This window comes from Arachis hypogaea, chromosome 13, assembly GCF_003086295.3.
Source record: "Arachis hypogaea cultivar Tifrunner chromosome 13, arahy.Tifrunner.gnm2.J5K5, whole genome shotgun sequence".
Classification (NCBI taxonomy): Eukaryota; Viridiplantae; Streptophyta; class Magnoliopsida; order Fabales; family Fabaceae; genus Arachis; species Arachis hypogaea.
Window position 1 is genome coordinate 144,917,139 of NC_092048.1, and position 13,626 is coordinate 144,930,764.

The following is a 13,626-nucleotide window of genomic DNA, read 5'->3' on the forward strand; positions in this document are numbered from 1 at the left end:
AGTCGAATACCTGAAATTCGACATCCTCCCTAAGGAGGAGAAAGAAGCTAAAAAGATCCGAAGGGAAGCACAGCATTACACCTTGGTGAGAAATGTCCTCTACAGAAGAGGGATATCAACACCATTGTTAAAATGCGTACCGGCCTCAAGAACCGCCGAGGTATTGGAGGAAGTACATAGCGGGATCTGTGGAAACCATCTCGGAGCAAGGTCGCTCGCCAGGAAGGTAATCCGAGCAGGATTCTATTGGCCGACCTTGCAGAGAGATGCCACATAATTTGTGAAGAAATGCCAACAATGTCAGATGCATGCAAATTTCCACGTGGCTCCCCCAGAAGAGCTCATCAGTATCACTTCTCCATGGCCTTTTGCAAAATGGGGGATGGATTTGTTAGGTCCTTTTCCCCAAGCGCCAGGACAAGTCAAATACTTGATCGTGGGAATAGATTACTTCACAAAGTGGATAGAAGCAGAACCATTAGCCACTATCACCGCTCAAAGAAGCCGCAGATTCCTCTACAAAAATATCATCACAAGATATGGGATACCTTATTCCATTACTACGGATAACGGAACGCAATTCACCGATGCTACCTTCAGAAGCTTAGTAGCCAGTATGAAAATCAAACATCAGTTCACCTCGGTAGAACACCCACAAGCCAATGGGCAAGCCGAGGCAGCCAACAAAGTCATACTGGCAGGACTAAAGAAGAGACTACAGGAAGCAAAGGGAGCTTGGGCTGAAGAGCTCCCTCAGGTGTTATGGGCTTATAGGACAACCCCCCAATCCGCCACAGGAGAAACACCTTTCCGACTAGTCTATGGTGTAGAAGCCATGATTCCAATAGAAATCAATGAGCAAAGCCCAAGGGTAATTCTCCATGACGAGGTCGGAAATGTACGGGGACACAAAGAGGAGCTCGACTTGCTCCCCGAAGTCCGAGAAGGTGCCCAGATAAGAGAAGCGGCATTGAAACAAAGGATGACTACCAGGTACAACAAGAAAGTCATTCGAAGAACATTTGCCCCGGATGACTTGGTCCTAATCAGAAACGACATTGAGGTCAACAAATCAGGAGAAGGAAAGCTCGCCGCAAATTGGAAGGGACCATACAAAATCAAGGAAGTGTTAGGGAAAGGTTATTATAAAATAACCGACCTGAACGGCACTGAGCTACCAAGGTCGTGGCATGCTTGTAATATGAAAAGGTACTACAGTTAAAAGTGAACTCTACTCCCTGATGTACTCTTTTCCCAACTTCATGATTTTTTCCAAAAGGGTTTTTTCTGGAGAAGGGTTTTTAACGAGGCATCATAGTAGAGGCTAAGGGAAAATAGGCTATCAAGACCCTTAGTAGCAAAAAGGTACCTCCCCAATTAATAAAGATCTTTTTCATTTACAATATCTCTTATAATATCCTTCTTCATTTTTTTAAGTCTTTCTACGAAACGCGCCGACTTAAGCTCGACAAAACGTGAAAATCTCATGAACCGACCTAGATGGTCGTCAGGATAAAACGACGAGGTACAAGTCGGCGTAAAGAGGTTGTATGAGTTGATCGTAAAAAACTCGGGAACAATCCGACTCATAAGTCGAAATGAGAACCCGAGTAAAACAAACTCGGAAATACTCCGAGTAGATGAAAAATGCATCACAAAAATAACCTAAGTCATAAAAACTCACTAAAGCAAATTTGGGTATAAAGGATACCAAAAAGAGATTGGAAAACCTGAGAAAAGTTTAAAGGCTGCATAAAAGCCCTTAAACGAAAAGGCTCGAAAAACAAGACAAGCCAATAGAAAAGGTTTTCAGAGAAAGATCAAGAGGGTTTTGAAATATCGAAATTAGAAAAGCATACACGCATGAGGTAACTTAAACCCTTATCCAAAAAAGGGCATTTATTTTGTTAATCTAAACCCTTATTCAAAAAGGGCACTTGCTGGAATATTTTTGTTTACGGCCTTAAAAGGCCAAAGGAAATTGTTCAAGCGTCACCAAATAAATGAGTTTAAAAAAGGGGGGACTCATAGGCCGAGCCCCCATATAGCCATAAAAAATTCATTTTTTCAGAAGAGTAGAAGGATCACCACCACCAGACTCAGGAGGAACGCCACCGGGACCAGGAAGAGAGGCTGAAGAGGAGGTCGGAGGAACAACTGAAGAGCTCGGAGCGTCTCCAGGACGAGGAGGAGACTCAATAATCCTCTGCCCCCGAGTCTTCAATTCTGACTCAGAAACAACCACGGGGACAGGAGGATCCACGATAGCACCATCAATAACGACTTTATCAGGATGTAAAGGAGAAAGATCCAAGTCGGGAGCGATAACTCTGACTTGCTCCAGGAAAATTCTCCAAGACTCCTCGGCACCATCAGCAATAGAGTCCTCCAACTCGGCGTACGCATTCCGAGAATTCAGCAAATCCTTCTTCACAGACACAAGATCCTGAAATAAACTCTGGTAACTATCCTGTGCTGTCTTCCTCAAGTTCGCCTCCATAGTACATTGGGCCCGCAGCTTGCTCTCCTTCTCCCGGAGGCTATCTCTCTCCTCCCTCAATTTAGCTACCTCCTCCCTCAACTCCCTCTCATGATCCTGGTAAGCAAGAAGCCTCCCCTCCAACTCTTCAACCTTTGAGGTTACCCCCAAAGAGCTGAGGGGAGTCTTCTCGAAGATATCCAAAAGCTTGCCACAAACGCCCGCCGCCCGAAAACTCTCCTCAGCCAGGATGGTGAGGTGGTTCCGAACAGAAACATCATCCATACTTATATGAGGATAGATGTTCTTTCGGACGAATGCAAGAGCATCCGCCTTAACCCCACCATCAAAAGAAGAGCCAGACTCAAAAGTCTTACGCTTCTTCTTCTCTGGCTCAGAAAGAAGTCGGGCAGAAGGAAGTGGTCGGAACAAGCTGGAAGAAGAAATCACAATGGGCTGAGAGCGAGTCCCCACGTTCTGAGGAGGAGGAGGAGGAGGAGGAGGAGGGGAGACGATTGCCCTGGCACCACCGGCCCTGGCCCGAGATTTTGCCTTAGCCTCCTGAACTCTCTGGTAAGATTCCTGAGCATTCTTCCTTGCCATATCTGCAAAAAGAAATAATTAGCAAAATTTACAAGTCGGCAAAAACTCAAGTCGACAGAAACAAGTCGGAAATAGGAAATGCATTTGCTACCTAGTTGCGACCGAACAAAGGTCGGCGTCCCCTGAAGGAATTTCCTAGTATCCAAGTATGGGGCCCTCCCCCACGCTTCTCGGAAAAACCCCCACAATGGCCGCCTCCACCTCGTCCAGGTCATCTAGACCATACTTTTCACAAGGGGAGGCCTCCAGCCAATAAAGGGGAAAGCGAGGGGAAGAATGCTCATCCAGGAAAAAGGGGTGGTGACCCTCTACAACTTGCACTTTGAAAAAATAATTTTTGAAGTCATGGAAGGATTCATCAAAAAGAGTGAAAATCCTCCGACCTTGTATGGCTCGGAAGGATACCCATTGCTGTTTGTTGTTTAGCCCGCTAAAGGGCTTAGTCATATGGAAAAGAAAGAAGAAAATCCTCAAAGAGGTCGGAAAGTCCAAAGCGTGACTAACAAACTGATAAATCTTCAGAAAACCCCAAGAATTGGGGTGAAGTTGAGTAGGGGCAACTCGACAGTGGTGCAAAACAGATATTTCAAAATCCGAGAAAGGAAGAAAAACACCCAAGCGGGTGATCATACATTCATACATAAAGAAAAAATGAGGGGCCGCCTCATTGACTCTCCCAAAACAAACCCGGTCTTCCGGACCCGGGGTTATCAACTCATATTTTGGCTCGTCCTCCTCCGAAGTACAAAGCCTGTGATGAGTACGAAGATGAGTGATAAACTCAGCGTCGACCAAAGGTTCCTCCCCAAGGACCGTGACATCAACCCATTGAGAAATAACATCTACAGAAGCCATTTTTTCTTTATATAAAAGGTGACAGAAACCTACAAAAAGAAAAAAGAAAAAGAAAATAAAAAAACACGGTCCCTAAAGAGAGGGTATACGAAGCCAAAACCTACAGACCAACCTATCCACCCACAAAACAAAAGCATGCAAACATAAGGCATGACGTGAAAGAAGTAAAGCTAACCTTTGTCCGAAAAGTGAAGGTTGGAAAAAGCAGAAATCTTCGAGCACCAAAATGCAGCACGAGCAAGGAAAGAAGAAGTTTGAAAGATTACAGAAACAGAAAAATGAAAGAGAGGGAAAGTATTTAGAAACATGCTAAGGGGCATAATGGTAAAAGCGGAGCAGTCATTAATGAGATTGCACCGTTACCAAAGCCCTCGAATCCCTGAATGCTTCCCCAACGGACACGACGCTTGAATTGACGTAACTGTCAGAAACAAAAGGTCGCAAAAATCACGTCGGTTTATAAGACTCATGTTTCCTCCAAATAAGTCGACTACGAACCCAAGTTAAATACTTGAACCCAAGCTCTAAAGAGACTTTGGGCTCAAGTAGGGGCACTGTTCATACCCTGGCCCAATGTCAAAGGCCCAGGTCCAAATAAAAGGCCTAATCTGAAGGATTAAGCCTAGCTAAGTACCGACTTTCACGTAAGAAGTCGGTATCAACCACGACTTGCTCTAAAGAAGTCGGACATGAGATTAGCTGGCAGATAAACACTCAATTCAAATGAGTAACCGCCCCTAAAATCTCTCTAACCGCTTCATAAAGCCATATCTTAACCTCCCCAAGATAATGGGGCGGTTAACATCCTAAAGATACGGCACTACGCCAACGGTGGTTATTGGCTCACCACTATAAATACACTGACACCCCTCAGGTATCTCTAGGCCCAATACTCTCTAGACCTGCTCACACTCTTGCTAACTTAGGCATCGGAGTGTCTTTGCAGGTACCACCCCCCATTCACTTACTAACACAAGTCGGACGGAGTCTCCCGAGTTGCATATTCACACGGAAACCTCCTCCTTCGCACATTTGGGCCAGCCAACGCCATCCATTCACTTACTAAATGCGTATTTTTCTTGGTGTTTTTTTAATGGATACTAAATGTTCCAATTTAACTTGTACAAAAAATTGAATTAGAAGGTAATGGTAAGAGTTTCTTCAAAGAAATCTAATCTTATGGGAAAAAAAGGAAATCACAGATAGTAAAAAAATAATAAATAATAAAAGAGATAATAACAATAAGGGCAATTTATCCAAATAAATAAATTTGTTGAAAGCTTTACTCAAATACACAAAATAGATATCCCTTACGTGATTGTGCATTTAACACTTTTATGTAAACCGTGGTAAGCTACCACGGTTTCTGATTATAACATAAACCGTGGCAAGCTACCACGGATTATGATGTTTGTGGTTTGTGTGTAAACCGTGGCAAGCTCCCACGGTTTACGAAGAGAGAAAGATAAGCATAAACCGTGGCAAGCTCTCACGGTTTATGAAGGGGGAATTTTAATCCTAAACCATTTATTTTTAGATGTTTGATTGCATCAATGTGGTATCATTTAGACTACGCATAATAATTGTGACAGAATACATGTATATAATAGAAGTTCAAACCATTTAAACTATCAAATACATAGCAGATAACATATTAGACAATTCTCAAACCTTTTTAACTATCAAATACATGGCAGATAATAAATTACAGAAGTCTGAAATACATAAGGCTAAATAGCATGCGAAGAACATAAACTAACATAGTTCACACCGGACATGACAATATGTCATAACTAATCAAAATCCTCAATGGTGTCACTGTCATCATTGTCGAACTGACCGAGCAGGTGACCTCCGGTGCCACACAATGGAGGACACCTCACCCTCCTAGGTCTCTGCTCTGCCGCTGGTCCTGATGGCTGTGCCGGAACGCCGCTGAATGCTGAGGCTGGGGTCCCTCCTAATGGGATCCATGGGTCAGTCGGAGATGCTGCAGGCTCGTTGAGGTCAACGGCCAACTGAGGAAGAACATCGTCAGTCTGTGGCTGCGGATCAGCAAACTGGGACTGGTCGTCAGGCATTTGTGGCCTATAATGGGTCCCATCATCATCCATGAGCATGTCTGCTATATCCCTATAGAACTCTGACTCAGTAACAGGATCATTGATGTCCATCCCAACAGCCGCGGTGGTATACCCAGCAAACGCATGTGGGGCGACATTCCCAAAGAGCTGAGAGCTACTACCCACATCGTAGGTCGATTGATCCATGAGCTACTACTCACATTGTTTTTCTTAATTCCCTAATTATAGCAATAACAGTGATTATAATAATAAGCGGTCCAATTCTAACAAAATCTAAGAGTAACAATAATAACTACCATTATCAGAAACGAGGACAACAATAATAATAATAACAATAAAACTACTAATGCTATGCACTCACAATAACAACAAAAATCAAATAAAAAAAATAATTTTACTAACAATAACCATAATAATATCAATATTTACATAAATAGTAATAATAAGAATATTAATAATAATCATAATAACTAACATCGGCGTCGATGTATCCAGCCACGTGAGCGACGCCATTTAATCGGTACAAGTGATCCTCATCCTCCATGCTCCACCAACTAAACCTCTTTCCATCCTTCTTTACTTTCCACAGATTCTCTCAAACCAACAACCCCCAAATTTGGCTTTGTGTCACAAATGATCCGTGAGAAGCTTCAGCGGATTATGTATTTATAGGCACTCACACGTAAATCGTGGTAACCCATAGCGGTTTACGTTCACGTCGCAATCTTCATAAACCGTGGGAGCTTGCCACGGTTTATACTTATCTTTCTCTCTTCGTAAACCGTGGGAGCTTGCCACGGTTTACACACAAACCATAAACAGCATAATCCGTGGTAGCTTGCCACGGTTTATGTTATAATCAGAAACCGTGGTAGTTTACCACGATTTACATAGAAGTGTAAAATGCACAATCACGTAAGGGATATCTGTTTTGTGTATTTGAGTAAAGCTTTCACCAAATTTATTTATTTGGGTAAATTGCCCTAACAATAAGATACAAAAAGAGACGGAGGAAGACACGAAGATGAACAATGGACGACTCAGGAAATGATGCGGATTTTTTTTAATTATGATAAAGAAGAACAAATATAGATTAACAAGGACTAATCAAATACCTGAAATCTAATACCAAATGATACGGAACGAATTGGGGTTACATTCCGTATCAAGGTCTTTGTCTGCAACACCACCACAGGAACGCACACCATAACCAATGTCCCTCGTTGCACACGTTGCCGTTCTTCTATTAGTGAGGATGGCAACTATTGACAAAGAATTTGGATGGCTGCCCCCGCCGACAACGTCATGGATCGCACCACCTCCCTCACCCGTGTCAGTCGCAGGTGCGTGCGACCTCTATTCATCATTTCTTGTTAAAACCGCCGCCTCTCCGAGGTGTGACTTCCTCTACTCGGTCAGCCTCTACCATCGACGTTTCTGCCTGCACCACTGTGGAGCTGTGCATAATCACCGCACATCCTCTCCCCTATCGCATATCCTTGGGGTCTCACAATGTGAATATATGCCGACCCATGGGTCTCCCAATCCGCTCAACTTCAAGTCCAGCAACAATTCTAGCATTTGGGCCTATTTATTTTTGGCCCAACAGACTCTTCTTAGTCTTATTTATGTTAATATGGTCATCAATATTATTGGTCTGCACAATTTCATTGGGCTTCGTAGCACCCAAACTCCTTTATTATTGTTCATTATTTCTAACTTAGCTACCACATGACGTCTATCATAATCCCACGATAATGTTCTATCCAAATTAGCATCTGTGTTATTGGTAGGATATCTCGTTAAATCAGCCTTCTTCATAACTGAATTGATTGCCTTAATTGTCGTGTGTGCCATTTCCTGATTTGAGAATTCATTCCTCCATTCAATCAAATCTTTATGGTAAATTACAACTTTACCCTTTCATTGTTCTTCCTCTCTAACCATATGCACCACCATCTCTACCGCTGCATCCCATTCCAACAACAGCGGTTTATTCCCATTTCCGTCATCTTTACTTTTATCTTTCCCAGTTATATATCTTCCTTTCATGATAACCCTACTGTTTTCTTCCATATCATCCATCATCACATAACACACTGAGCCATATACCTTGCTTTCAACTTCCTTAATAAACACATCGAATTCACTTATGCCTATGATAATGTGTATCCATTCGTTACACACACACACACACACACACACACACACACACACATGTACTCGTCCAACACTAAATGACAAATAGGATTTTGTTACTTTGTCACACTTCACCATCTCACCCCACTGTCCACTTATGCATATGATAATGTGTATCCATTCGTTACACACACACACACACACACACACACACACACACACACACACACATGTACTCGTCCAACACTAAATGACAAACAGGATTTTGTTACTTTGTCACACTTCACCATCTCACCCTACTGTCCACCAATAGTTCAGAATGTATCTTTTGATCAAGTATGTAGAGAATCTCTAAAGCATTCTAGCTACACCCTTATATTTTTGCTACGTTCATTCTCTTCCCATCTCCATACGCTATGAAAAATCTTCAACGGACCATCTATGCTAAGTGTGAGTGCTTCTTTCGCACTTCGAACGCTATAAAAGGCCAGCAACACTTTATAGTCTCCCATCTCATAAACCTTGACTACGTGAAGCCAGTCCGTTCGAGCTATTTCATTCAACATGCCGAAGTTTATAGCTTTTGTCGTACCCCCAATAATACTCTTCTGCAACCTATCGAAGTTATTTCTTGCCACTGAGACTTCTACTTTCTTTCTCCACCCATTTCCATTTGGATCCTTCATATTTTCTATCTTTTTCCCACTTTCCACACAATGAGATAATAATAATAAATTATCTAAAGATATTTTTTTAGGTTTTTCTGATTTTTTTATGATAACACAATTCATTTTTTTTTCATTGAATACTTTTTTTTACTGTATTTTTTTGGACACTAAGTGTTTCAATTTAACATGTACAAAAAGTTGAATTAGAAGGTAATGGTAAGAGTTCCTTCAAAGAAACGTAATGTTATGGGAAAACAAACGGAAACCACGAATAGTAAGAAAATAATAAACAATAAGGAACAAAGAGATTCGAAGGAAGACACGAAGATGAACAATGGATGACACATGGAATGACACGATTTTTTTTAATTAGGATAAAGAAGAACAAATGTAAATTAACAATGATTAATGTAATATCTGAAATCTAATACCAAATGATACAGAACGTATCAGGGTTACGTTCCGTATCAGGGTCTTTGTGTTGTATCATATGAAAGCAAATAGGGATACCATACCATTCTTCTGCTTTCGTGTACAGATATATGTCACTGATCCGCTTCGTCAAAGTAAAAAGCTATATAATTCTTGCTATGATATATTTTCTAGTAGCCTGTCCATAAAAACAGTAAAAGATTTCTTCTCCAAACGAAAATACTCTTCTTGATTTCAAACTCTTAAATCCTTGCCTTAGTATTGTGGTTGTCTAACCTTACCCCTCTATCTCTCTTGTCCTCTCTTTCTCTCATCTCTCTTACGACCAAAATTATAAATCATTAATTTCACATTAAAAAATTTTTTAAAACTCCTTTGTATTTAAATGTTGATTATCTATCTATACGAATAATTTGATGGCAAAATTTTATTCTTCTTAGTCTTAATAGTTGTTCATCCTTATCACTTGATTAGATCCCTGAGATCACAAAGATGTTAGTCATGTGCGTGTACTTCGACCTTATAAGAGAATGACATTTTTATAGCACACACAATATAGTAGCTTCAGTTAACACAAGATTAAAAAAATGGGGAAGGAGGGGGTATATCTAGCAATATACAACTGAAAAATTTGAATCTTTGAAATAGTTAAACTTTTTAATTTGGAAAGAAAAAAGGAAGAAACAACTACTAGATATTTGAAACTCAACATTTAAAATACACAATATACCCTAGATTAGTTTATATCTACTAACCTCCAATATCTAATTCAAGATCTTCATAGCCTCCACTATTAAATCAAAGAGTTAGAAGGATAGAATTGAAACCCTATACCTAAACCTAATAGCAGGAGAGAAATATAGTAAAGAGATGTAAAAAATAACACGTACATTAAGATCTAAACCCTAACCTAATAGTGTCAGAAAGAAGAAGAAGAGCATGCAATGAGCACATCTAGTATTAGTCTAAATATTATAATTTTAATAAGCGTGTAGAACATATTTTAAATATTTAATGCAGGATAGAGCATATTCCGAATGAAAAATATGTCAAGGTAATCTCTTATAGAAAAGTAGATATAGACCATTTATTTCGAATATTATTATCCTAGTACGGACTGATTTGTCAACTATTCTCTTCTATCTTTATAGCAGATTATCCTCATTAGCACATTATAAATAATTATTCACTTAATACCAGTAAAAAAAATATTAGTAAACCTACTTAAGGAATTGAAGCAACCATAACAAAATTATGGAAGGCCAAACAATTATTTGTTTTTAATTATCATTAAAATAGTATATAGGTTAGAGAATCATTTAATGTCATTCATATTTTAAAAACCTACTTAATATTCAAAAATCTATTACTTGAACATATAATTCATTTTTCACATCCTAAGCCTCATTCAAATAATTAGTATATTAAGTGAGCAATCTTCTCTATAAATTCTAAGCTACCAGCAATAGATATAAACAACAAAGAGAATTAGAAGAGAGGCAGCAATAAATATAAATAATAAAGAGAATTGGAAGAGCAGACGAAAAGAGAGAAAAGGAAGAGAGAAAACATGAAGCTAACAAAAATATGGGGTCAATGTAAAGGAAAAAGCAAGAATCAAAACAAAAAAAGCCTATGAATAGATCTAGGGGATGGCAGGCTTAAGTAATGAGCACACCTTTTTGTTTAAATATCATGATTTTATTAGGCTTCCTATATAATTATATTTCTAATGAAAAAATATATCATATTCTAATGAAGATATACACAAGATAAAAAAAATGGGAAGGGAGGGATATATCTAGCAATATACAATTGAGAAACTTAAATTTTTGAAATAGTTAAACTTTTTAATATAGAGGGGAAAAGAAAGGAAACAACTAATAGATATTTGAAACTGAACATTAAAAATACACAGTATAAACCCTAGATTAGTCTATACCTACTAACATCCAATATCTAATCCAAGATCTTCATAGCTGCCACTATCAGATAGAAAAATGAGAAGGATAAACTTGGAACCCAATACCCTAACCTAATAATAGGAGAGAAATATACGAAAGAGGTGTGAAAAATAACACGTAAATCAAGATAGCTCCCTAAGTATTCTAATTTAAGTTGTACAAAATGTTGAATTAGAAGGTAACGGTAAGAGTTCCTTCAAAAAAATCTAATGTTATGGAAAAACAAAAGGAAACCACGAATAGTAAGGAAATAATAAAAATAAAAGAGACAATAACAAGAAGGAACAAAAAAACGCGAAGGAAAACACAAAGATGAACAATGGACGACGCAGGGAATGACGTGGTTTTTTTTAATTAGGATAAAGAAGATCAAATATAGATTAATAAGGGTTAATCTAATACCTGAAATCTGATACCAAATGATACGGAATGTATCAGGATTACGCTCTGTATCAGGGTCTTTGTCTGCAATACCACCACAGGAACACACACCAGAACCAGTGTCCCTCGTTGCGTATGCTGTCGTTCTTCCATTAGTGAGCATGACAACCATTGGCAATGAACTTGGATGGCTGCCCCCGCCGACAGTGTCGTGGCTCACACCACCTCTCTCACCGAATCAATCGTGTGTGCGTGCGACCTCCATTCACCATGACCTGTTGAAACCGCCCCCTCTCTGAAGTGTGACTTCCTCTACTCGATCAACCTCTACCATCGACGGTTCTGCCTGCGCCACCATGGAGCTATGCATCATCACAACATATCCTCTCCCCTATCGCATGGCCTTGAGGTCTCACAATGTGAATATGCCGCCCCCATGGGTCTCCCAATCCGCTCAACTTCAAGTCTAGCAATAATTCTATCATTTGGGCCTATTTATTTTTGGCCCAAAAATCTCTTCTTAGCTTTATTTATGTTAATATGGTCATCGATACTATTGGTCTATACAACTTCATTAGGTTTCATATCACCCAAACTCCTTTTATTATTGCTCATTATTTCTAACTCAGCTACCACATGACTTCTATCATAATCCCACGATAATGTTCTATCTAAATTAGCATCCGCGTTATTGGTAGGATATCCTGTTAAATCAGCCTTCTTCAAAACTAAATTGATTGCCTTAATTGTCGTGTGTGTCGTTTCCTGATTTGAGAATTCATTCGTCCGTTCAATCAAATCTTCATGGTAAATTACAACTTTACCCTTTCGTTGTTCTTCCTCTCTAACCGTATGCACCACCATCTCTACCGCTATATCCCATTCCAACAACAACAGTTTATTCCCATTTCCATCATCTTTACTTTTATCTTGCCCAGTTATATATCTTCCTCTCATGATGACCCTACTGTTTTCTTCCATATCATCCATAATCACATAACACACTGAGCCATACACCTCGCTTTCAACTTCCTTAATAAACACATCGAATTCACTTATGTCTATGATAATGTGTATCTATTCGTTAATAACATCAAACACACACTCAATTCATTAATAACATCAAACACACACATATATGTACTCGTCCAACACTAAATGACAAACAGGATTTTGTTGTTTCGTCACACTTCACCATCTCACCCCACTGTCCACCAATAGTTCAGAATGTATCTTCTGACCAAGCATGTAGAGAAACTCCAAAGCATTCTAACCACACCCTTCTATTTTTGCTTCGTTCATTCTCTTTCCATCTTCATACGCTATGAAAAATCTTTAACAAACTATCCATGTTAAGTGTGAGCGCTTCTTTCGCACTTCAAACGCTATAAAAGGCCAGCAAGACTTTGTAGTCTCACATCTCACAAACCTTGACTACGTAAAGCCAGTCCTTTTAAACTATTGCATTGAACATGCCAAAGTTTATAGCTTTCATCGTGCCCCCAATAATACTCTTCTGCAACCTGTTCAAGTTATTTCTTGCCACCGAGACTTCTACTTTCTTTCTCCACCCATTTCCATTTGGACCCTTCATATTTTCTATCTTTTTTCCACTTTTCACACAATGAGATAATAATAATATGAATAATAATAAATTATCTAAATATATTTTTTTAGGTTTTTCTGATATTTTTTACGATAACACAATTCTTTTTTTTGTGCACTGAATACTTTTTTTGTTTTGCTATTTTTTTGGACACTAAGTGTTCCAATTTAACATGTACAAAAATTTGAATTAGAAGGTAATGGTAAGAGTTCCTTCAAAAAAACCTAATGTTATGGAAAAACAAAAGGAAACCATGAATAGTAAGAAAATAATAAACAATAAAAGAGATAATAACAATAAAGAACAAAGAGAATCGAAGGAAGACACAAAGATGAACAACGGATGACACAGGGAATGAAACGTTTTTTTTTAATTAGGATAAAGAAGAACAAATATAGATTAACAAGGATTAATC